This window comes from Cetorhinus maximus, chromosome 6 (assembly GCF_964194155.1).
Source record: "Cetorhinus maximus chromosome 6, sCetMax3.hap1.1, whole genome shotgun sequence".
Classification (NCBI taxonomy): Eukaryota; Metazoa; Chordata; class Chondrichthyes; order Lamniformes; family Cetorhinidae; genus Cetorhinus; species Cetorhinus maximus.
Window position 1 is genome coordinate 97,318,689 of NC_135884.1, and position 26,280 is coordinate 97,344,968.

The window sequence follows — 26,280 nt, forward strand, 5'->3', positions numbered from 1 at the left end:
CACTGGAACCTCTCTTCCCTCCCTCACTATATGCTGTATGACAGGGGTTGGAAGTTTTACAGACATTTTCTGGTTCAAGCCCACTCCGTAGGCTTTAGCGTGTAATCTAGACTGACACTTCAGTGTAACATTGAAGGAGCACTGCAATGTCAGCGGTGCTGGCTTTGGATGAGATTTTAAACCAAGGTATTGTCTACTCTCAAAGGCAGATGCAAAAGATCCCGTGGCACTACGGATGGAGGATGGTGGGGGCGGTGTGGGTAAAGAGTTCTCCTGCTTCCCAACAAAATATTTATTCCAAAATCAATATCACTTAAAATAGATTATCTGGTTGTTCATCTCACTATTGTCTGTGGGACCTTGTGTGAAAATTGCCTGTTGCATTTCCCGACATTACGACAATGACTGCACTTCAAAAGCTAAAAGCAAAAAACTGCAGATGCTGGAAATCCAAAACAAAAACAAAAATACCTGGAAAAACTCAGCAGGTCTGACAGCATCTGCAGAGAGGAACACAGTTAACGTTTCGAGTCCGTATGACTCTTCAACAGAACACTTCAAAAGCTACTTTATTGGCCTTGGGGTGCCCCAGGGTTACAAAAGGTGCTATATAAATTAAGATTCTTTCATTCTTTGCCACTTGGAGATGAGGTTTATTTCTTATGTCCCCAGCTTGGAGCACAGAGGATCAAATCAACAGGAAGCCTAACCTGGACACTTCCATCTGTTTACAGATGTATAGGATTGCCAGCCTCTAATGAGGTGCTCAACCCATCCAATTTAAGCATTTTTAAAATATACTATCTGCTCTGATCTAATGTTCACACTTACCTGGTTGTTGTCATTACTGATTTCATAGCCATTCATACGTCCATCCCTCTGTTATCAACAATAAGGGAAAGCTTAATAAATATGCAAAAAAACCTTAATGTTTGTCAGTTCTCTGAACCCTGTCTGTATTTTTATTATGTTATCTCATGTATGCATCACTCCCCATTAGCAGCTGTGTATAATCTTCCATTAATGTTACTCTAAAATATCTGCTACTTGACAAGAGTCACCTAGATGAATTCTCTTTTAGATTTTCTTGCCTCAAATAGACCATGAAACTAAGGACTCACTGAGTGATTACAAATAATACATTTTTTCCCCACAGCATTTCAGTTAACAAGGGCAGATGGAGAACAATGTAAGCACTGACTGTTGCTGGAAGCATAGAAAGTTCTTTAGAATTCATTTTGGGATGCCAAAGGACAAGCCCAGGTCAGAGATAAAACATGCTACTCTACAATGATGCTACCATGACACATCTTATCAAATGCTCTTCAAAAGGTGAAGATAACTGCATCACTGGAATCACTCAATTTCTGGCCATGAGTTTTAAACAAAGTCAAGCTGATGTGCAAACAACAGCTTCTCATTCACAGAGCTAATGAAGTGTTTGTTTTCAAATACCTACCCACTCTCCACTCAAAAAACCAGCAAACATATTTGCAATAAAAATATTGCATAATTGAAATGTCATCCAACCCTACACTCTGCTACTCCAGATGGTTTTCAATGTTTCCACTTGTTAAATGTCATATCAAATTTCTAAAGGCTTGTATAAGTAGCTGCCAATGCCCAAATACATAATTATATGATTAATTTAAATGAATGCTAAGTACAATCTCTTTTTAGTCAATTTTCAGCTTCCAATTTTAGCTGTTAAAACAGAATGCAGTAACGTCCACTGCCATTAACAGTCAACAACAACTGAATTTAAAAATTATCCAAATCAGTCATTTTAGGTGAAGGGCTACAAGCTGATTACATTTATTTATTGCAATTGCTAAAGACCTTATTTCTGCTTAATTGCAAAAAATCTCCTTATATTTGTAGTAAGACACAGTTACAAAGAAAATACCATGGTGTGAGATTTGATAGAGGTATTCAAAATCGTGAGGGATCTGGTCAGAGTAGATAGGGAGAAACTGTTCCCACACATTAAAGGATTGAGAATGAGAAGGCACAGGTTTCAAGCAATTGGCAAAAGGAGCAAAAACAACAGAAGGAAAGTTTGTTTCATGCAGCAAGTGGTTAGGGTCTGCAATGCACTGCCTGAAAGTGTGGTGGAGGCAGGTTCAATCTAAGCATTCAAAGTGGAATTAGACTATTATCTGGAAAGGAAGAATGTGCAGGGTTATGGAGAGAAGGCAGGAGAATGGCACTAAGTGAATTGCTCATTCAGAGGCCGGTGCAGACACGATTGACCGAATGGCTTCCTTCTGCACTGTAGCAATTCTGCGATTCTGTTACCAAGTTCCTTTAAAATATATGAAGATCTCTGGTTCAAGGAGAAAGGAGGGTTTGTTGATCATGTATGCAAGTCTAGAAAATGTTTATTCCTTTAGAGTCTAAATAAATGGAAAACATTATTTCTTGGATACCACCTTCTAACATTCATTCAGCATTTAAATTCAAATTCAAAATGCTTCACCATATTTACAGGACAAGTTTTAATAGCATAAGTATGAAACATAGCCATCCATCTCATTCAGTAGCCCAGATCTCTCTTCAGGACCCAATTAGACCATTTCTGTCATCTTCCTGTGCCATTGCTGAATCAAGAATTTATCCACTGTATTTGAATGCCTCAATGAAGCCACCATTTACTAAGGTAAGAGGCAGTATATTCGTTAAATCAGTGCTCTCAGGATTAAGCTAATCCTTCTTCTAACCTGAACTCAATGGTCTTGCTTATAATGTTCTCAATGCACAAGGCACCTGCATAGATCCAGTGTAATGATTCCTTTAAGAATTTTTATGTACTAATAACATTTTTCACTAGGAGGTTTAACTATATATGTCGCTCTTCACGAGTCTATCACTTAATGCCTATAATTCATTTTGATGGCCTTTCCAGAACCCCTTTCAGCCCCTTTAAATAGGGTGTAGGGCTTTACATATTGTCAACCATTCTTTGGGTTTATATTAACAGATCTATTTATATGCTTTTTTTTGCAAAAATATACTTTATTCACAAAATATCTTCAAACAACATTTCAAACCATTTCAAAATCACCAACACAAAAATACAAACAGGTTCAACTTTTACAACATATATCACGAAATCCATTGATACAAAAAATGAATATTACAATCATTTGCATACATTCATTTTGAGCTGTACAGCCCGAGGGGATTTAAAAAGTTCCCAATCCCTCGGTGCACTATGGCAGAAAGGTCTTAGGCAGCGACCCTTCCCCATTGCGCCTTTGCGGCGGCTGCCCCAAGCTTTAGTGCGCCCCTCAGCACGTAGTCCTGGACTTTGGAATGTGCCAGTCTGCAACACTCTGTCAGGGACAACTCTTTGCGCTGGAAAACCAACAAGTTTCGGGCAGACCAAAGAGCGTCTTTCACCGAGTTGATGATCCTCCAGCTGCAGTTGATGTTTGTCTCGGTGTGTGTCCCTGGGAACAGCCCGTAGAGCACAGAGTCCTGTGCCACAGAACTGCTCGGGATGAACCTCGACAGAAACCACTGCATCTCTCTCCATACCTTCTTTGCAAAGGCACAATCCACCAGGAGGTGAACAACGGTCTCTTCCCCACCACAGCCACCTCGAGGGCAACGTGCAGAGGGGGTGAGACTCCTGGCGTGTAGGAAGGATCTGACAGGGAGGGCCTTTCTCACCACCAGCCAAGCTACGTTTTGGTGCTTGTTGGAAAGTTCTGGCAATGAGGCATTCTGCCAAATGACTTTGACAGTCTGCTTGGGGAACCATCCCACAGGATCCACCCTCTCCTTTTCCCACAGGGCCTCTAAGATACTATGCTGTGACATAATTTTAGCATTCAATCATCTATTAAATGCAGATCTTTATCTTGACTCCTGTTAATGGTATATTCCTTTCATTTTTAATTACATCTGTCCTTATAACTTCCAATGTCAATAGCATACCTCTCAACATTAAATACAATTGGCAATTCATCTGGCTAGTTGCTAGGTCTCTACAGAGCTTCCTGAATTTTATCCCTTTCCTTGAAGCATCCCACACAACTCAGTATCATCCTCAAACTTTGGCATCTTTTAACATATCTATCAAGGTCAGTGACAATCACTGTGAATAGATTTTCCCAGAACAAGAACACAGGCTACTCTAGATTTCAGCTCTCCAATTAGACTGGCTACCCTCTTTCTTATTGCTTAAGGCCAATTACAAAATCATCCTGAGGCAAGTCCAAAGTAATTTTAACTTAGTTACAAGTCTTTGCTACCTTCAAATTCACCTTATCCAGTCACTATTAACATTCTGAAATAATTCAATAAATTAACTTGCAATGAAAGCCTTCATTCTCATTAAATATTCAACACACTCTTTTATAATAAACTCCAATATTTTTCTTACCAGATGTCAAATTAATGATTTCTAATTCCTAAGATTGTGTTTGACCCTCTAACATTCGGTCTTTTTCAATCAGCTGCTACTAATCATGGATTAATGAACTCCCCCCTCTATTTTTCTTCAATTCCTTGCATATTTTTGGTTGCTTTTCATCTCCTGCTGTGGCTTATGCATCCTTAAACATTCCAGATTTTCAAAATGTGTTTTATATCTGATCTGTAATTTCTCAAATCATCCTGGAAGCATCATTAGTAATAAATCTGTGTGGTAACTTCCATTTTCACCAAAGTAAAAGGGAGAGCAACCTACACTCTCCTACTGCATTGATAGCAATGTAGACATTTTACACACAGTAGTCATTGAAATAGTAATAATCTCACACTTCTACAGGAGCCATACCAAACCAAGCAAGGTACAGAAAACCATCGCTCGCTTTCACAAAAGTTAGTGCAATAATGGCATTGATAATTGAACCAACAATTTTGCAATCTAGTGACATTTGTACAGGCAAATGGAACAGTTAATTTCATAAAACACAACTAAATTTCTACCTCATAAGGGGAAAAGTCAATGCCAACTAGCTACACTCAAGGCATTCAGAGGTATTCTCAAAGTGAATTGCGAGACAATGCTTGAGAATCTGACAGACAGCAATTTCACAAGCAAATTAAATATTTTCAAGAAAAGGCAGTCATCATTTTAGAAGAATAAAGAGCTTATGATAAATCCAGTTAGAGTATTACAATGTACATCCAACGTGCCATAAAAAGCACAACACAGTTCACAATATCTTGTCTAATGCCATTTAAATTAAAATCTAATAAAGCATCTTTGGGATAGGGGGCTTTAATCATTGAGAAATTATCACAGCTTCATCTGCATAACCTTGTCATGCATCATTGGGCAACTTCAAATTGTGCAGTGGGTGGTTTGTAAACAAAATCACAATTTAGGATTGATTAGACTTCTTCAACAGGCATCATTCAATCCTCAAGACACCTCAACATTCCTTCCTAGAAACATGCTTCAAAGAAAAACTATCCTCCCCAAACTGATGCAAAAATCTGAGAATTCAGCTGTCAAACCAATTACTGACAGTACTCAGTACAATGCATTCCCCAGGTTCATCTTAAAAACGTATTTGTAATACTCAAAGAAATTAAGGTCAAATTTTATGATAATTTTGTGTCTTTTATTTGCATGCTTTAGTGAGAAAAGTACACTGCACCATTTTCTGTTGGCTATTTGAGTATCCAGTTGCAAACTTTACTAGATAACCATGGAGTCCATGTTCATTGTTCATCAGGTGTTTGAGCAAGACTTTGAAGTTTAACTGCTACCCCAGCCTTCTCTTATGGGCACAACTCAATTACTTTCTTTGAGAATCTATGCAATTGGAACAGTTAGTAAATTGTTTTAAGTCAATTAGAGGCCAATACATTGTTTTTAAAAGTGAAACTTTCTCCATCTCTCAAAACCAAAGTTTAGATTATTCCTCCTAATTCCAACATCAGCTTTCCTTGTGAAACATCACCTTACACAAAAGTTGTAACATAAACCACCTTTACTGCAGTAAAACATTCCAAGTTGTTTCAGGAGAATGATAATCAGAGAAAAATTAACACTATCCTGAGATAATTGATATCTTCAGTAAGACAGTTGCTTTGTTATTTGCACTTTACAGCCTTCCGGACTGAATATTGAGCTCAACAACTTTAGATCATGAACTCTCTCCTCCATCCCCACCCACTTTCTCCAATAATTTATATATATTTTTCTTTTCCCACCTATTTCCATTATTTTTAAATGTATTGTTTTATCTCTACCTTTTAGCCTATTTCGATCCCTTCCCCCCACCCCACCCCCACTAGGGCTATCTGTACCTTGCTCGTCCTGCTTTCTACCCTTAATGTCACCTATTAGCACATATCTTAGCTAATATCACCACCGTCAACACCTCTTTGTCCTTTTGTCTATTACATCTTTTGGCAATCTCCACCAATCACTGGCCCTCTATCCAACTCGACCTGTCCCACCTCCCCCCCGCCCCCCACCCCGCTTAAACCAGCTTAAAGTTTACCTCTTTTCTATTTTTCCTTAGTTCTGATGAAGAGTCATTCAAACTAGAAACGTTAACCGTATTCCTCTCCGCAGATGCTGTCAGACCTGCTGAGTTTTTCCAGGTATTTTTGTTTTTGCTTTGTTATTTGTGTTGTTCTGACCTTCTGGCAGTTAAATCTATCTGTTTGATGACAATGTTTACATCTCCAATACAAGAAGACAAGACAGCTTTTGTTCTGGTCTGAGACCACTAGGGAACTTTCACCACCTGACTCAAATCTGTGAAACGATGAGCAAATGGTCGTTCGTGCAAACCAGGGGTGAAGGTCATAGAATATGGGACATTATGTAATGGACAGCTAATAATGAGACCTCTGTCATGTGAAGTTAGGAAGAGCTGGTGCTGAGCACAGTGCTACTGTGCTCAGAAACTATCAAACGAGACCTTCCACAGCCTTTGTATTATCATGTGTATTCTGCTTGAGTGCCATTCCTCTAATAAATCTATAAGCAAAAGACACTGCGTCCAAAACTCTCATCCTGGCACACAGATAGCAGCTCCAAGCTCATTTCTTCAGTTATCAATACTATAGTGGACAAAACATAAAGAATACTAAGCATTCTGAAATTAACTTAATAGAACCAGCACAAATTCTTTTCATACACTATTACAAAATGGGCCCATTCCATAAGTTCATTTCAGGGAATGTTACATCAATGTACAAAGAATTTCTCTCGGTTTTTGGCTCTCATCCAAACAGCCAGGACAGAAGCTGCTTTTCCCACACCGTTCCTCTACAACCTTTCTGCTGTTTTGACTGACTTATGCTGTGTGTTATATGAACATATAAATTAAGAGGAGCAGGCCATTTGGCCCCTTGAGCCTGCTCCGCCATTTGTTAAGGTCATGGCCTCAACTCTGCTTTCCTCTCTACTCCCTAGACCCTTTGACTCCCTTGTCAATCAACAGTCAATCCAAGCCAGCCTTAAAAATATTCAATGGCCCTGCCTCCAGAGCTCTCTGGGGAAGAGAATTCCACAGGCTAACAACTTTCAGAGAAAATATTTCCCCTTATCTCTGTATTAAATGGGAGACCCCTTATTACTAAACTGTGTCCCCTAGTTTTGTCTCTCTCATAAGGAGAAACATCCTCTCAGCATTCACCTTGTCAAGTCCCCATCTTCAATAGGATTGCCTCTCATTCTTCTAAACTCCAACCAGTCCCAACCTTTCCTCACCAGATAACCTATTCATCCCAGGAATCAGTCAAGTGAGCCTTCTCTGAACTGCAAACAGGAGACCGAAACTGTACATAGTACTCCAGGTGTGGTCTCAACATGACACCTGCACAGCTCCAACAAAACTTCCTTACTTTTATATCTCATTCCCCTGCAATGGACAATAACATTCCATGTGCCTTCCTAACCACTTGCTGCACCTGCATACTAATGTTGAGATTCCTGTACCAGGGCACCCAGATCCCTCTGTACTGCAGAGTTCTGCAATCTGTCTCCATTTAAATAATATACTGTTTTCCTATTCTTCCTACCAAAGTGAACAAGCTCACATTTTCCCGCATTATACTCCATCTGCCAAATTTTTGTCCATTCACTTAACCTATCTTTATCCCTTTGCAGACTCCTTATGTCCTCTTCACAACTTACTCTCTTACCTAAAACAAAAACAGAAAGTGCTGGAAAACTCAGCAGGTCTAACTGCATCTGTGGAAAGCGAAACAGAGTTAACATCGAGTCCAATATAACTCTTCTTTGGAACTCAGAACAGCTCCAAAGAAGTTTTATTGGACTTAAATTATTATCGGTGTCTTTTTCTCTCCACAGATGCTGTTAGACCTACTGAGTTTTTCCAGCACTTTGTTTTTATTTCAGATCCCCAGCATCCGCATATTCTGCTTTTACTCCCTTACCTATCTTTGTCAGCAAATTTAGCAACCATACACTTGGTCCCTTCATCCAAGTCATTTATACAGATTGTAAATAGCTGAGAACCCAGCACTGATCCCTGTGATAGTCCATTAGTTACAGCTTGCCAACCCAAAAATGACCCATTTATCCCTACTCTCCACTTCCTATTAGCTAACCAATCCTCTATCCATGCTAATATGTTACCCGCTACGCCATAAGTTCTTATTTTGTGTAGTAACCTTTGATGTGGCACCTTATCAAAAGCCTTTTAGGAATCAAAGTATATTACATCTTTTCATTCCCCTTTATCCATATTTGCTTGTTATTTCTTCAAAGGTCTTGAATAAATTAGTCAATCACGATTTCTCTTTCACAAAACCATGTTGACTCTACCTGATTGCATTAAGATTTAAGGTTCCTGCTATAACCTCCTCAATACCAGGTTCTAGCATTTTCCTATGACAGATGTTAAGTTAGCTGGCCTGTAGTTTCCTGCTTTCTGTCTCCCTCCTTTCTTGAATAGGGGAGTTACATTCGCTAATTTCCAATCTGATGGGACCTTTCCAGAATCAAGGGAATTTTGGAAAATTAAAACCAATGCATCTACAATCTCTGCAGCCACTTCTTTTAAGACGTGAGGGTTCAGGCCACCAGGTCCTGAGGCCTTTAGTTCTAACAGTTGTCTCAGCACCCTTTCCCTTGTAATTGTTTTAAGTTCATCCCTCTTGATTTACAAGCACTGAGGATGTTATTTGTGTCTTCTACAATGAAGATAGACACAAAATATCTGTTCACTTCTGCCATTACTAACTCTCCAGGGAATCAATGCTCACTTTAGTTACTCCCTTTTTAAATAGAATGTTGAATTATGAGAAGCCTCTCTTCAAAAATAATCAGAGATCAAAGAAGTTTGTGAACACCAAAGCTCTAGATTTCTCCTGAATGACTAAAGAAGGCTAACAAGTGGACCATGGTTTGTGAACAATTCAAAACTTTCGCCCATTCACATATAAAACATATGTGAATTGCCACCGTATTCCATACAAATCTCAAGTGCAGCCGAGTCCTCAGCTTAGTGGGAAACATAAGAATGCACCTTAAAAGAGTAATTTGATTGGCTTCCTTTGTTCTATCCTTTAAATGGTAGATTTTGGAACCTATAGATGCTCAACTTTAGCAGTCTCTCAAATTATTTTCCTCGTGTGCAATGGTTTTTTTGTGTACCTATTCAGCTGTGATTTGTCAAATATGAAATTTGAGCCTATCAGGCGGCAGCATGACCAAGCAACATGAAAGTCTGCATCCTTGATGCCTAAAGTAGGAAGGACCAAAGGTGCATTAGACATAACACATTAATATGTACAGACAGTAAAGGAACATTGCACAGCTCACACTAAACCAAATAAGTTAACAAGACTGTTATATTGTGTGACATGCAATCTATGTTAAAATTCTTATGTCCACTCACAGTTATTAATGGTTTCCATTATAAAATTTCGACATCCATATTCTTAATAGGAGTTACCTATGTAAGCTGGTCTTGCTTTAACGACACCTCTTCTTAGTGGAGGCAGTACAGTCTCACCACTGAGATGGCAGTGTGCTTACAGCAATGCAAGTTTACATAGGCAGTTCCCATTATAATTGTGACCACAGAAATTTATAAATATAAATATAAAAATGACATTGTAGAACTTTAACATGGGAATTGAATTCTGCTGTACTCCCTGTTCCAATTGTTGCTTAATTTCCAACCTTGTGATATCCAAAAAATACATTTGTTCTTAACTTGCCAATGTGGAACTTCTTGGGGGATTAATAAGTATATTATAATCTCATTTAACTCCATTGGCACTGCCTACAGAAAAAAATTCCTCCCCTGATACTGTCATCTTTACAGCATGTTTTTTGTGGCATTTGGCCTGTATGGTTGCCACAAAATTTCTCTTTTAGGGAGAGTTTGATTCACTCATCTCTATTGCACTCTCCAAAACTCTCCTTCACTTCCTTTTTTTTTGTTATGTCTTCAACCTTTGTATGTTTTTCTTATATCCTTGTTCGCATGTCTAGTCAATTCTCACCTCAACTCTTTAAAAGCCTACACACTACCGAGTGTTACGACCGCAGCTGACATTTATACAAATGCATGCATCTAGCACCTTTATCTTTCATCTCTCTGATCCTACAGACAAGCTATCTTTACTAACCTTCCCCCAGTTTAATCTCTCATACACACACAGCCACCTTTACAGAATACTGCTATATTCCCAAAAAGATCCATCTTCACACTAGGAAGGTGGTAACACGGAGCTTCTGCAACTTGGATAAGGGGAGATGGTGGCGTAGTGGTAATGCCACTGAACTAGTAATCCAGATGCCCAGGTTAATGCTCTGGGAACACAGGTTCAAATTCCACCATGGCAACTGGTGGAATTTGAATTCAATTAATAAATCTGGAATTCAAAAAGCTAGTCTCAATAATGATTTTTATCACCAATAATGGTGACTGTGAAACCCTCAACGATTGTTGTAAAAACCCATCTGTTCACTAACGTCCTTTAAGGAAGGGAATCTACCATCCTTACCTTACCTTACTCTGGCCTACAGACCCATGTAGTTGATGCTTAATTGCCATCTGAAATGGCCATGCAAGCCACTCAGTTCAAGGGCAATTATGATGGGCAACAAATGCTTGCCTTGCCAGCAATGCGCACATTGTATGAAAGAATACATTTTTTAAAAATGAAAGTGGTAATAAGGAGAGAAGGGGCACCCAGTTAGAAGGAAACAAGAGGTTCAGGCTAGTGTATTGAGTGATTGGGTAGCAGTTGAGTTTCAGTTCAAGGTGCTGGCTGTTGGTCTGGGTGAGCCGAGTATTGGAAGGAAAAGTTCAACAGGTCAAATGATCTTTTTTTAATTCTTCACTATTTTTTAAAGTCTTTACAAAATTTTTGGGTGATAAGTTACATTTTCATAATCAGCATCAATGAATTCAAGGTCGAACTTGAAGTGCAGCAAAGTCTTAAATATATGACAGAATGATCAGTTAGAGCTGAATTACAGTTTGTCCCACTAAAATTTCTTCCAAAACTATTTTTCATCTCAGCAAAATTATGACACAGTAAGATTAATTAGCATTAACCACATCTATTCTCTTTCGACAGAGAAAATGTTTCATTTCCCCAACAGTTTCATTGCCTCACACAAAAGGTAGTCAAAACCCACCACATTAAACACTTCCCAAACTCCAAATGCACAGTCATCTCAAAAGATAGATTCTGAGATTTTCAAATATGCTTGCTTCCCCAAATAAAGTGAAAGAACACAGCAGGACCATAAGGTGCACTGGCAGTGCCATTGTGGAAAAGAAAGCTAAACAGAAGCAATGGCAAATCACTTCACTAACTATCACCTCCTCTTGGCTACAGAGATCACCACATACATAATTGGTTGGTGGGTAGTCAGCGCTTCTAAAAATTAAATAAGTTTTTGCCACATTTCTCAAAGACCAATAATCTAGCTCCATCTGGTGGATAAACTAAACTTCAGCAAATTAAATATCAGCAGTGATCTTGTCATCAAAACTCACTGTTTAGCGGTATAAAAACCTGAGGGAGCCTGATATTGTTCAGGTCCACTTTTCTCTTTCCTGAAGCAATCAGCTTCACTTGTGATAGTTACAGCAAATGCTGTGCAATAATAGAATGAATTAACTTGCAGCATTTCCAACGTGGATGTAGACTAATTGAGAATATTATGGTGCTCTTGGAAGGTTTAAATAGATGAAGCACTTGTTACTATAATCTATTAGAAGATGATAGATCCCGAGATGGTCAAATAACGTAGGGCAAAATCTGTTTATAAAATTTTGTTGCCTGAGACCAGAGATTCAGCTGGACAAGTAAAATAAAGGCTTTTTTTATTTTAAGCATAGAGTTATAGAATGGTTACAGCACAATTGAAAGCAATGACATGAAATTCTTACTGTCTATCATTGTACAGCAGTCACATTCAATACTTAAGCATCAAGTGCCACTAATTCTTTAATAGTTAACCTTCAAATTACATTTTGAGTATTACTATTTACAGATGTACATTTTCAAGGTTTTATTCCCCGTCTCTAACACTTCCCTTCCTTCCTCTCAGGAAAAAGTCAGATATTTTCACGAGGTGTGGAGTAGGGGGTGGCTTCAGTGGTAACCAATGCCCTGATATGTCGCCCAAATGGCCTTTTTCAGTGAGCCTGAAAGGAAGCGTCTGCAGGGTATTTAACACAGCAGCGAGGTCAACACTGCCCTCATCCAGAATGCGCACATGTGTGGCTCAACAGGTTGGAGTCAGGAGCAGGGAGCTCAGACGACTTTCCCCTTCCTGAAAACTGGGCATTGAGGCAAATTATAGCACTAGCTACTGCTGCCCCAGCTGAGATCCAGTGACAGCACTGACCAAAGGTAAAACTTCGAGCCGTCGTGGTCTGCATGGCTCAGCCACTCACTAACATAAGCAGCATCCCATCCAATAGCACTTTAGCCAGCTCTGCTTTCATGCCCTCATAATTGCCCGTATTTAAGTTAAAAACATAGTCTTGGTCCCATTCCTCTCTCCCTCAAACAATGTAAAATTCAATCATGTTATGATCACTGCTACCTAGGGATGCCTTCACTATAAGATCATTAATTAATGCCATCTCATTGAGCAATACCAGGTCTAGTGTAGTCTACTCACTGGTTGGCTCCAGAGCATGCTGTTCGAAGAAACTATCCCGGAAATATTCTATGAACTCATCTAGGCTACCTATGCCTATCTGACTTTTCCAGTCTATATGTAGATTAAAATCTCCCATGATTATCGCCATGCCTTTCTGACAAGCCCCCATTATTTCTTCCTTTATGCTCCACCCTACCATGTGGTTACTATCAGGGGGCTTATACACAACTCCCACAAGTGACTTCTTGCCTTTACCATTTCTCATCTCTACCCAAACCATTTCCACATCCTGGTTTCCTGAACTTAGGTCATCCCTCTCTATTGTGCTGATACAGTACTATCACCTAGGTTTATGGCCTTGAGCAACAGCAGGGGAGTTATCCCGAGTGCTCTGGTCAATATTTATCCCCTCAATCAACATCACAAAAAAGCAAATTATCTGGTCATTATGACACCGCTAAGAACATAAGAAATAGGAGCAGGAGTAGAAAATATGGCCCTTTGAGCCTACTCCACCATTCAATGTGATCACGGCTGATCTTCTGTCTCAACTCCACTTGCACGTCCGCTCCCCATATCCCTTCATTCCCCAAGAGATGAACAATCTGTCTATCTCAACCTTAAATATATTCAACAATGGAGCACACACAATCCTCTGGCATAGGAGAAAATTGCAAAGATTCACAATCCTTTGAGTGAAGATATTTCTCTTCATCCAAGTCCTAAATGATCGTCATCTTATCCTAAGACAGTGCTCAGTGTTCTAGATTCTCTAGCCCATTAGTTTCTACCCTGTCAAGTCCCTTCAGAATCTTGTATGTTTCAATGATATCACCTCTCATACTTCTAAACTCCAAAGTGTACCAGCCAACTTACTGAGCCTCTCATCATAGGACAACCTGCCATCCCAGGTGTCAATATAGAAAAAATTTGCTGTACCACCTCCAATGAAAGTACATACTTCCATCAATATGGAGACCAAAACTGCACACAGTACTCCAGGTGTAATCTCACCAAACCCTACATAACTGTAGCAAGACTTCCTTATTTTTGAACTCTTAACCCTTTGCAATACAGGCCAACATGGCATTTGCCTTCCTAATTGCTGTTGTGGGGGCTCGTCGTGCACACATTTCTTACACTACAGCCACTGAAATACATTTGAGGTTGTAAAGTACTTTGGGATGTCCCAAGGCCAGAAAAGGCGCTATATAAATGCAAGTATGTTTTCCATATTGCAATGGGAAAACTAAAACCCCAAACAATTATGAAATTCCAACAAACTTAATGGGAGTGTGCAAATAACTGAGCAGGTCAGGATCATAGAATCATATGATGATTCAGTAGGAGGCCATTCAGCCCAACTTGCATGTGCTAGCTCTTTGAAAGAGCTATCAAATTAGTACCATTCCTCTGCTCTTTCCCCATAGCCTTTCAAATTCTTCCCCTTCAAGTATTTATCCAACTCCCTTTTGAACATTGCTTAATCTGCTTCCACTGTGCTGTAAAGGGCATCACGGAGAGGGTGCAGAATATTCGGCAGAAGTTGCAGTGCACATTGGTAACAATGACAGAGAAAGGGCACATATTGAAATCCTAATGTGAGAATTTCAGGAGCTAGGGAGCAAGTTAAAAAGTAGGACCTCAAGGGTAATAGTCTCTGGATTACTCCCAGTGCCACACGCTAGCCAAAGCAGAAACAGGAAGACAGGGAGAACCAACGCATTATTTGAATCATGGTGCAGGAGGGAAGGGCTTCAGATTCTTGGGGCACGGCACTGGGGCCAATTGTGGGACAGAAGGCATCTATTAAAAAGGGACAGGTTGCAACAATGTCCTCGTGGGGAGGTTCACGAGTGTGGTTGCGGAGGGTTTAAATTAAATTGCCAGAGGGGTGTGTGCCAGCATATAGAAGTAGAAAAGAATAAGGTGCATAAATTGAGAGCATTGGACAGTGCCAGAGAAGGAAGTAATACCATGTTAGATAGGAGCAGACTAAGAAAGACAAGATTACAATGCAATAAGATAAAGGCAAAATACTGCGGATGCTGGAAATCTAAAACAAAAACAAGAAGTGCTGGAAAAACTCAGCAGGTCTGGCAGCATCTGTGGAGAGAAAGACAGAGTTAACGTTTCGAGTCCGTGTGACTCTTCTTCAGAACTAAATAGAAGTAAAAATGTGGCGAAATATATACTGTTTAAGTGGGGGGTGGGACAGGTGAAGCTGGATAGAAGGCTAGTGATAGGTGGAGGCAAAGGAGAGATTGCAAAAGATGTCATAAACAAAAGGTCGAAGAGGTGTTGATGGTGGTGATACTGGCTAAAGGAGGTGCTAATGGTGACATTAAGAGTAGAAAGCAGAATGAGCAAGTGACAGATGGCACTAGTGGGGGTGGGGTGGGAGGAGGAGACAGTGTGGGAAAAAAGATCGAAATAGACTAGAAGGTGGGAATAAAACAATGAATAAAAATGGAAATAAATTTAAAAAGTAATAATAATAAAAATAGATGGGAAAAAATATATAAAATTTAAAAATAAATATTTGAAAAAAGGGGACCAAAAAGGGGGGAGGGTGGAGGAGAGAGTTCATGGTCTGAAGTTGTTGAACCCAATGTTGTCAGGAAGGCTGTAAAAGTGCCTAGTCGGAAGATGAGGTGCTGTTCCTCCAGTTTGCGTTGAGCTTCACTGGAACACTGCAGCAGGCCAAGGACGGACATGTGGGCGTGAGAGTAGGGTGATGTGTTGAAATGGCAAGCGACAGGGAGGTCTGGGTCATGCTTGCGGACAGACTGAAGGTGTTCCACAAAGCGGTCACCCAGTGTACGTTTTGGCCTCTCCAATGTAGAGGAGACCGCATTGGGAGCAGCGAATGCAGTAGACTAAATTAAGGTAAGTGCAAGTGAAGCGCTGCTTCACTTGAAAGGAGTGTTTGGGCCCTTCGATGGTGAGGAGGTTGGGGGGGATGGTGGTAGAGTAAAGGGGCAGGTGTTGCACCTTCTGCGATTGCATGGGAAGGTGCCGTGGGAGGGGGTTGAGATGTTGGGGGTGATGTAGGAGTGGACCAGGGTGTCCCGGAGGGAACGATCCCTACAGAATGCCAACAGGGGGATGAAGGGAAGGTGTGTTCGATGGTGGCATCATGCTGGAGTTGGCGGAAATGGCAGAGGGTGATTGGATGAAAGGATCATCCTCCGTCATTTCCGCCAACTCCAGCATGATGCCACCACCAAACACATCTTTAATTGCCCAAATATCGATTGGAATACATATTAAAGGGTAAGGAGGGAGGGGAATTTCTGAAATGTGCTCAGGAGAACTTCCTTGATCAGTATGTTCTCAGCCCTGCTAGATAGGAGGCATTGCTAGATCTGGTGCTGGGGAACGAAGTGGCCAAGTGTCTTTGGGGGAACATTTGGGTAACAGTGATCATCATATCATAAGGTTAAGGTTAGTAATGGAGAACAACAAGGCACAATCAAATATAGAACTTCTAAATTAAAATAAGACTAATTTCAATGCAATAAGAAGGACTCTAGCAGGGAAAATGGAACCAGAGACTGACAGGAAAACTGTAATGGAACAACTGGTGATCTTTAAGGAAGAGGTGCTTCAGGTACATTCCAACAAGGGTGAAAGATAAGGAAGTGAAAAACATTGATTTTTGCAGATGGCAGGACACATTGAGACAGTAATTAGCAAAGTATATGGGGTCTTGGGCTTCATTTAGTTACAAGGTTAGGTTGGAAATGCAGGGGTTGTTCTCCTTGGAGCAAAGGGAGATTTTATAGAGGCATACAAGATTATGACAAGCTTAGATAAGGTAAACAAGGAAAAATTCTTCCCATTAGCTGATTGTACAATGACAAGGCGACACAGATTTAAGGTTTTGGGCAAGATATGCTGGAGGAATGAGAGGAAGAACTTTTTTAATGCAGCGAGTGGTAATGATCTGGAACCCGCTGCCCATGAGGGCGGTGGATGCGGAAATAATCAATGATTTCAAAAGGAAATTGGATGGGCACTAGAAGGAAATAAACTGCAGGGCTACAGGGTCCGAGCAGTGCAGCGGGACTGATTGGATTACTCTGCAGGGAGCCAGCATGGGCTTGATGGGTCAAATGGTTTTCTTGTGTGTCATAAATGACAATCTCCAAAGAATTATTAAAAATCCAGAAGTGCTTCAGGCCATCTCAAAACAGCAAATTACAAGTCCAGGAGTTGCAGAGCCCTGGAAGAGGGGGAAATCACTCTAGCCACTTGCCTTTCTCCCACAGCACTGTCCATGTCTAGGTGGCCTTGGAGAGGGAGCACGCAATGCCCACTTTATACATGATGCCTTCTGCAACCAGTGCTTACCGCAGTGTATGGAGTATATCTCAGATATCAGATTTAATGTAATTTTCTTTTTCTCTTGCTCTATTGTACACATTTACTTATTTTGTCCTATTTTTTATTATATTATTGGTGAACTACATGGCACTAGCCATATCGATTTCTTGTTTCCATTTGGTGACACAGGGGTAACTTGAGCTACAGCTCAATCAACAAAGATCTAAAGCACTTCATAGTCAATAATCTGTTCTGAAGTGTGGTCACTGTAATGTAGGGAAATTATATGGTACCATGTCAAATGTTGTTATTCTTCATCTCTGATCTCTCTGACTGACCTTACCGCTGAGTCAACAGTACAATTTTGATAGAAGACACACAACTTGTATACAGCAAAACCCCACAAACAACAATGTTATAAATGATCCACAATCTGCTTCAATAATCTTGCTTGAAAAAAAATTATTAGCTAGGACATAGCTCCCCTAAACTTCTTCAATTAGTGCTGTGGGATGTTTTATGCCCACTTGAGGGGGCAGATGGAGACTCGGTTTAACGTCTCATCTGAGAGACGGCACCTCCAACAGTGCTGTGCTTCCTCATTACCACACTGGACTGACAACCGAGATTGTGTGCTCAAGACTCTAGAATATGGCTTGAATCCACAACCTGTGACTCAGAGGCATGAAGACACTAATGGGATGAGCTGCAAGCTCCTGCCCCCTGCTCAAATAAACCCACACTCACTTACATACGAAGAACAGCCAGTTGGAGAGGGGTTCACCCTCTCAGCCAAGGAATCATCAAGCCATTTGAAGGATACTTTTCAATGATTGGGAGGGATCATAAAAGGAAATAACCAACTATGTGCAAATTTTCGATATAATAACTGCTTCATTGCACAAACAACTGAGTTCATACAAATTGAAGCAGTAACATTTTTAACCAGATGATGAATGCCAGACACAGAACCACCTGCTGTGACCAACACCATGAGTAGGACACATTTTCTTTAAGGAGAGGTTTAAATCTACATTATGAGTTATTGTTAGGCACTAGTGATAAGGAACGCCTTTGCAGAAAACACACACTGTGACGTTAATATAACAACTAAAATTTGCAGAGAAATTCCTACTCAATACATTATTCTCAGGTAGAAACTCTTAGTTTCCACAATTTCTATGTTGAAGTTAACTGCCTTGGTGGTACTTCAAATCTAACATCAGGAAATTGTCACAATTAGTAACAAATTCTAAATTACTTTGTGATATAACTGTCCAGACTATAGTGTAATATTGGTGAAGTCAATAGTCTTTAGTGTTATTTGTTAATTATCGCAAACTGCTTCCGTTAGATTTAACAATGAGAAATGAGACAGGTGATAATTGTATACTAATTGTGTTTGATTATGTGCAGATTAATTGGGGTTTCATTTGAGTATATACAAGATACAAAGAGACACTCACTGAAACAGAGGTGTAGTTGAGTGAGGAGGCAAATTCTTATAATGTTTCACTCTATAAATAAACGTTAGACTGATTAAAGATTGGCTCCAGTACTATCCTTCACCAACTTGTTTTCCAGAATATAATAGCAGATTTGGTTAACAGCACATCAGTATGTGAACATTTACTTAATAGTGATCATAATATAATCAAGTTCAATGTAGGTTTTGGAAGGGAGAAATGTGAAATTGGTTCTAAGGTTTAGATAAGGCTGGGTTCAACAGGATGAGATAGAAACTGTCTGCAGTAAACTGGGAAAATCTGTTAATGGGTAAAGTGACAGAAGTTCTGTGGGAGGTGTTCAAAATAAAATTAAATGTGATACAGAACCAATTTATATCTTTAAGGTAACAGCTGTACTTTCCAAAGAAGACAACCATGGATAACTAAAGAGATAACATAAAACTAAAAGAAAGCACATAACACCAAGCAGTGATTTGGTGATTGGGAAAGATACAAAGTACAGCAAAATAGATAGATAGGGCTACAAAAAGGAATACAAAAAGAAACTTGCGAGGGATATCAAAATCAACAAACATCTTTTACAAGTTTTTTAAAGAATAAGTGGGTAGTCAGGAGCAATGTAGGGCCCTTGAAAACTGACAGCTATGGGATGAGGCTGAATGGCATACACTATGCTGGGGTTCGACTTGTAGCAAATGACAGAAAAATCATAAATAGATTTGTTTAGCTTGCAAAACATTTTCAAAAGTCTGAAGGTTCCTGTGCCTGACTTGTATTAATTTAATTTGATATGCAGGATAAGAGTTAATAATATAATCATTCAGATTTCAGTAAAAGGTATCAGTACAGTTTTAGTACTCTGCCCTTTCAATTGCTGAGTTCTGTAATGAATCTTAGCCTTTCAAACAGAGATTTTGTCTGAAGAACATTTTGAGTTTTACACTTCTAACATTAGATATAAAAATTGAAAGGTGCAGGTCTGACCCTACTGGTGGTTTGGAACATAGGAAAAGGAGACCATCATTTAGCCAGTTGAGCTTGGAGGAGGAGCAAAGGTTCAAAGGAGATGTCATACAGGTATTCAAAATCATAAAGGGCTTGGACAGAGTAGATAGAGAGAAACTGTTCCCATTGGTGGAAGGATCGAGAGCCAGGGGACACCAATTTAATGGCAAAAGCAATAGCAAAATTAGGAAAACCTTTTTTACGCAGCAAGTGGTTAGAATCTGAAATTCTCTGTCCGAGAATGTAGTGGAGGTAGATTCAACCATGGCTTTCATAAGGGAATTGGATTATCTGAAGAGGAAAAATTTGGAGGGCTATGAGGGAAAGGTGGCGGAATGGCACCCGGTGAACTGCTCTTGCAGAGAGCCAGCACAGATGCGACAGGCTGAAAGGCCTCATTCTGTGCTGTAACCATTCTATGATTCTATTCTATATTTCCCAAAAGTCATGAGAGGCTATGTTATAACTCTTGAACAAATCTAATCTTTAGTCATTGCACATAGCTCTGGAGATAATGATAGCTCACTTACACACTGCAGCAACCAACCAACCAACCAACTGCACGCTTTTAAGAAAAATCCATTCAACCTTATAACATTCAAAATAAATCAATAAAAAAAAATATATATCTATAATCACAGTAGTAAACAAGACCATCATTTTGTCTAACAATTATTTGGAAGGTAAAAATACCTTTCTGAATTTTTATACCCCTTTGTGGTTTGTTGTTGTCACCTTGTTGGGAGGAGCTGATCTGTCTCAATGCCTGGCTCAAATGGCTAGATTTCATACATTCCCCTATTAACTCGGTATTATGGGCTAAATCCCGACACAAGCACAGATGCTGCTGAGTTTTTTCCAGCTCTTTCTATTACTTTGTTTTTATTTTCAGATATCCGGCAGCCACAGTATTTTGCTTTTATTCAAGCCGATTTTTATTGGCTAATTAACAGCACATTTAAACTACACTGATGCTATTGCTACTCAGGCCAAGTGCCGCGGCATTCCAATATTCCAAGCTATGCAAGTCCATGAAGCAGGTGGCCAAAATTCCCACTACTGAAAGCCACCAATCTCAGATGAGCAACTATTAATGATATGGAGGGAATCGTGGGCCACCTGGGAGTGATACCAGCCACCTGGGAGTGCCTAAGAAGGGAGGCGGTGGCTAAGTGGTATTGTCACTGGACTGGTATTCCAGAGATCCAAGGTAATATTCTGGACTCAGATCCCACCCAATAAAAATCTGAAATTAAAAGTCTGATGATGACCAAGAAACCACTGCCAACTGTCGTAAAAACCCATCTGGTTCACTAACATCCTTTAGGGAAGAAAATCTGTCGTCCATATCTGGTCTGGCCTACATGTGACTCCAGACCCATAGCAATGTGGTTGACTCTTAAATGCCCTCTGAACAAGGGCAACTAGGGGTGGGCAATAAATGCTGGCCCAGCCAGCGAAGTCCACATCCCATGAACGAATTATTTTAAAATGCCAAATGAAAACACAGTAAAGCAGTAAATGTTTGAAAAATTATTTGTTCAATTTGTTCACACCTTACAACAGCCTGATCTTGTAAAAAGCCAGAGCTTTGGATTGAATAATGTCGGGAGTTAGCTCCAGAAAAACTCTGTAACCTCTCTCTGCTTAGCATGTTGTCTTCGGAGGTGCGCAATACAGTCCACCATGTCGTCAATGCAGTCAAATACGTTTTCAAGCTGCAGGGCAAAATCCCAGAGTATGACGCCACGGTTTTCAACCTGCTGTATGAACTTTACATTCACTCCAATCAACAACACTTTTAACTTCCTCACAGGTTTAGCCATACTCGTAGGCTTTGCACATCCTTTCACAGGGAGGTCTTGATGTCAAGTGATGGTTTGCCCAGCGCTCCATTACCACACAATCGTGTGGTCTACCTCCACTGATTGGTCAGCGCAGTCATATAATAAGTGTAGACAAATTCAGCTAATCTGGAGCTACCAGTGCTGAATTACAGGTTATCACAGGCACCGTTCTATGGGACTTACTATTTTGCCGGTGGGAATGGTTGACGACTTTGACGTAACCGGAATTTTCTGTTATCCAAGTTTGACTCATCGCAATTTCACTGTAGTCCCTTCAGATACTTACCCAATTCTCTTTTGAGTCACGATTGAATCTGCTTCTCCACACTCTGAGCAGCATTCCAGACCCTAACTACTTACTGCCTATTTTTTTCCTCATGCCACATCTGATTCTTTTTCCAATCACTTGAATTCAGTGTCTTCTGGTTCTCAACCCTTCCACCAATGGGAACAGTTTCTCCCTATCTACTCGGCCCAGACCCCTCATGATTTTGAGGATCTCTATCAGGTCTCCTCTCAGCCTTCCCTTCTGTAAGGAGCAGTTCCAGCTTCGCCAATTTGTCCCATGTAACTGAAGTCTCTCGTCCCTAGAACCATTTGCGTATATCTTTTCTGCACCATCACCCATGCCTTCACATCCTTCTTAAAGGATGCTGTGTATAATTGGGCATATCACTGCAGCTGGGGCCAAGCCAATGTTTCATAAAGGTTCATCATAACATGCTTTTGTATATTATGTCTCTATTTATAGCACCGCTTTCTCAGCCTGTTCTGCCATCTTCAACTATTTGTGCATAAATACCCCAGGTCCCTCTGTTCCTGGACCCTTTTTAGAATTGTATCCTTCATTTTATATAACTCTCCTAATTCATTCTACCAAATTGTATCACTTCACACTTCTCAACATTAAATTTCATCTGCCACACGTCCACCCATTCCAGGAGCCTGTCTATGTCCTCTTAAAGTCTATCATTATCCTCTTCACAGTTCACAATAAGACCATAAGACATAGGAGCAGAAGTAGGCCATTCAGCCCATCGAGTCTGCTCAGCCATTCAATGAGATCATGGCTGATCTGATAATCCTCAAGCAAGACTTCCCTATTATATTCCATTCCCTTTGAAATAAAGGCCAACATTCCATTTGCCTTCCCTATTACCTTGTATAAACTTGTATGCTAGCTTTTTGTGATTCAAGCACAAGGACCCCCAAATCCTTCTGTGCTGCAGCCTTCTGTAGTCTTTCTCCATTTAAATAATATTCAGCTCCTCTATTCTTCCTGCCAAAGTGCATAACATCACATTTTCCCACATTATATTCCATCAGCCAAGTTTTTGCCCACTCACTTAACCTGTCTATATCCTTCTGTAGACTGTGTCATCCTCACCACTTGCCTTCCCACCTATTATTGCGTCATCCACAAACTTGTCGATTGTGCATTCACTTCCCTCATCCAAGTCATTAATATATATTGTAAATAATTGTGGCCCCAGCACTGATCCCTGTAGTACTCCACTAGTTACAGGCTATCCTGAAAATGCACCCCCTATCCCAACTCTCTGTCTTCTATTAGTTAGCCAATCCTCTATCCATGCTTATATACTACCCCCAACACCATGGGCTCTTATCTTATTAAGTAGCCTTATGTGCGGTACCTTATCAAACGCCTTTTGATATATATTACATCTACTGGTTCCCCTTTATCTATCCTGCTTATTACCTCCACAAAGAATTCTAATAAATTTGTCAGGTATGATTTCCTCTTCATGAAGCTATGCTGACTCTGATCGATTATATTATGTATTTCTAAATACTCTGCTATTACATCTTTTATAATACTCTGACACTTTCCCAACGATGGATGTTAAGCTAACTGGCCTATAGTTACCTGTTTTTTGTCTCCCTTCCTTTTTGAATAAGGGTGTTACATTGGCAGTTTTCCAATCCTCTGGGGCATTTCCAGGATCTAAGGATTCTTGGAAGATTACTATCAGTGCACTTACTATCTCTGTAGCTACTTCTTTTAAAATCCTAGGATGCAACCCATCAGGTCCAGGGGTCTTATCAGCCTTTAGCCCCATTAGTTTCCTTAGTACTTTTTTTCTAGTGGTAGTTATTGCATTTATTTCCTTCCCACCCCCACTTTTTTGCCCCTTGATTATTTAATATTTATGGATTGCTATTCGTGTCTTCTACTGTGAAAACTGATGCAAAGTATTTATTCAACTCCTCTTCCATTTCCTGGTTTCCCATTATTATTTCCTCAGCCTCATTCTCTAAGGGGTCTATGTTCACTTTGGCCTCTCTCTTCATTTTATATATTTAAAGAAGCTCTTACTGTCCATTTATATATTACTTGCTAGTTTACCCTCAAAAGTTTATTTTCTCCCTCTTTATTTTTTTTGGTCATATTTTGTTGCTTTTTAAAACTTTCTCAATCCTCTGGCTTACCACTAATCTTTGCCACATTGCATGTTTTTTCTTTCAATTTGATACTATACAATACCTCTGCAAACTTTGAAATTGTACTCTGCACACTCAAATCTTGGCCATCAAGAAAAACAGTGGTTATGATTTAGATCCCTGAGCAACAGCACTATATACTGTGCTCCACTCTGTCCACCAGTATTCTCCGTTTCCTCTCAGTTAGCCAACTTGTTATCCATGCTGCCACAGTCCCTTCTATTCCATGGCTTCAACTCTACTTACAAGCCTGTTATGTGGCATTTATCCAACGCCTATTGAAAGTCCATGCACACCACATGAATCATATTACCCTCATCAACCTTGTCTGTTACCTCACCAAAAATCCAAAAGTAAACTAGAATGCATTGAAGTTCACAACACAGAAGGAAGCCATTCAGTTCATTATGCTTGTTTTTTTCTAAAGCAATCTGAAATTCATACAACTACTCTATTCTCTACCTAGTATGCTGCATCTTCCTCTGGTTAACACATGCATCCAATTTTCCCTGTAAAATGTGAGTTTACAGAACAAGATGACAAATTTAGTTTCTTTTCTCCCTAAAAAAGGTCTACAGGAGCAGCACCAATCCAATGCCCGTTATTAATGATTTCTGTTCTCATTACTTTGATTTCACTAAATATTGCATCAAGAAATAATACCTTCATGATCTATGTAAAAGAAAACAGTAGGATCCTCAGAATTTCTTGTCCTATCTGGTGTCAGTCTTAACTCAGTGTCAGCATTCTTGTGAGTAAGAAGGACCTGACTTCAGTTCCCAATCCAGAATTGATAACATGCACTGAAGTGTCAACGGAGAGTAATACTGAAGGATGTCCTGTGTTTTCATGTGACTATAAAAGCACAAGGAACATAGGAACAGGGGTACATCATTCAGCCCCTGGAGCCTGTTCTGTCAATCAACAACATCATGGTTGATCTGTACCCTAACTCCATCCACTTGCCTTGACTTCATATCCTTTTAAAACCCTCATCAATTCTCAGATTTAAATTCATTAATTGAGGTGACATCTAGAAGAAGGTGCTTACATAACACCTTTCATGGCCACTGGACAAATCAAAGTACTTTACAACCAAGGAAGCACTTTTGAAGTGTAGTCACTGTTGCAATGCAGGAAATCTGCTGCTCTTGTGGAAGCTTTCCTCAATTTCTATGAAGAAATGTTTCCTAGCTTCTCTCCTGAACCACCTGGCTCTGATTTTGAGGTTCTGTCGTCTTGTCCTAGACTGGCCCCCGCACACCTTTCCCACCCCCATTGAAAGATTATGAAAAAGGGTTCCCAGTGTCCTATCAATATTTTTTCCTTGAACCAACATTGAAAACAGGTGAACCCGCAGTGCGCAAATTAGCTGCCAAGTTTCCTTCCTTACAACAGTGACTCCAAAGCGCTTTGAGATGCCTTGAGGTGGTGAAAGACGCTATGTAAATACAAGTCTTTCTATCACATTGAACATGGGGGACACTGCAGGAAGGGAAAGGGGGGCTGGGGAGATGAGGACAAGTCCCAAATTTTAAAAAGTCATGTTTTTCGGTGGATACAAGGCAGTGAGCACGTTAACAGCTCGGTGCTCTGATGCTGCTGTCACATTAACTCGGCCTGGAGGCCAATATTAAACCCACGTAATTAGCTCGAAAAGCTTTGAAAAAATGAAGGGGAAAAAAACCCTATCCTAACATCGAACCGAACGGTTTGGATCGGAGCCCGGCCACAGGAGATGAAACAATAATTCAAGGAAAAAAGCCGGGTCCCGGTCAACATTCAAACATCACCCCCCAGGTTCAGGCCCCCCGGCCCTTACTCTCACCTCTCCTACTCCGCTCCTTGTCTCACACACAACTCCTTCCCTCCGCTTCTGATTCCAGTCGAAATGTTCCGGGCGTTGCTGCTCCCTGACGCACACACGCCCCCTACTTTTCTGATAACTAATTTAAATTAGACGAATTAAAAATTAGATATGAATTTTTATGCATGCAGATTGGTTCGATGTTTCTAAAATCATAACATTTAAGGGATTTACATGTGCCTTTTTCACATGATTTTATACTACAATACATTTGAGCTT

The 26,280-nt window shown here is 40.1% G+C and overlaps 1 protein-coding gene across 1 annotated transcript in view; it reads right to left on the reverse strand.

Annotated features, from left to right (window-relative positions):
• The window catches only part of psme3ip1 (proteasome activator subunit 3 interacting protein 1), a 103,782-nt gene extending 77,930 nt beyond the window's left edge, over nt 1–25,852 (reverse strand). The window contains exon 1 of the mRNA XM_078544142.1: nt 25,319–25,852. The gene's annotated coding sequence lies outside the window, so the exon portion shown is untranslated. The remainder of the gene's footprint in view (nt 1–25,318) is intronic.
• Nucleotides 25,853–26,280: the final 428 nt, after the last annotated feature.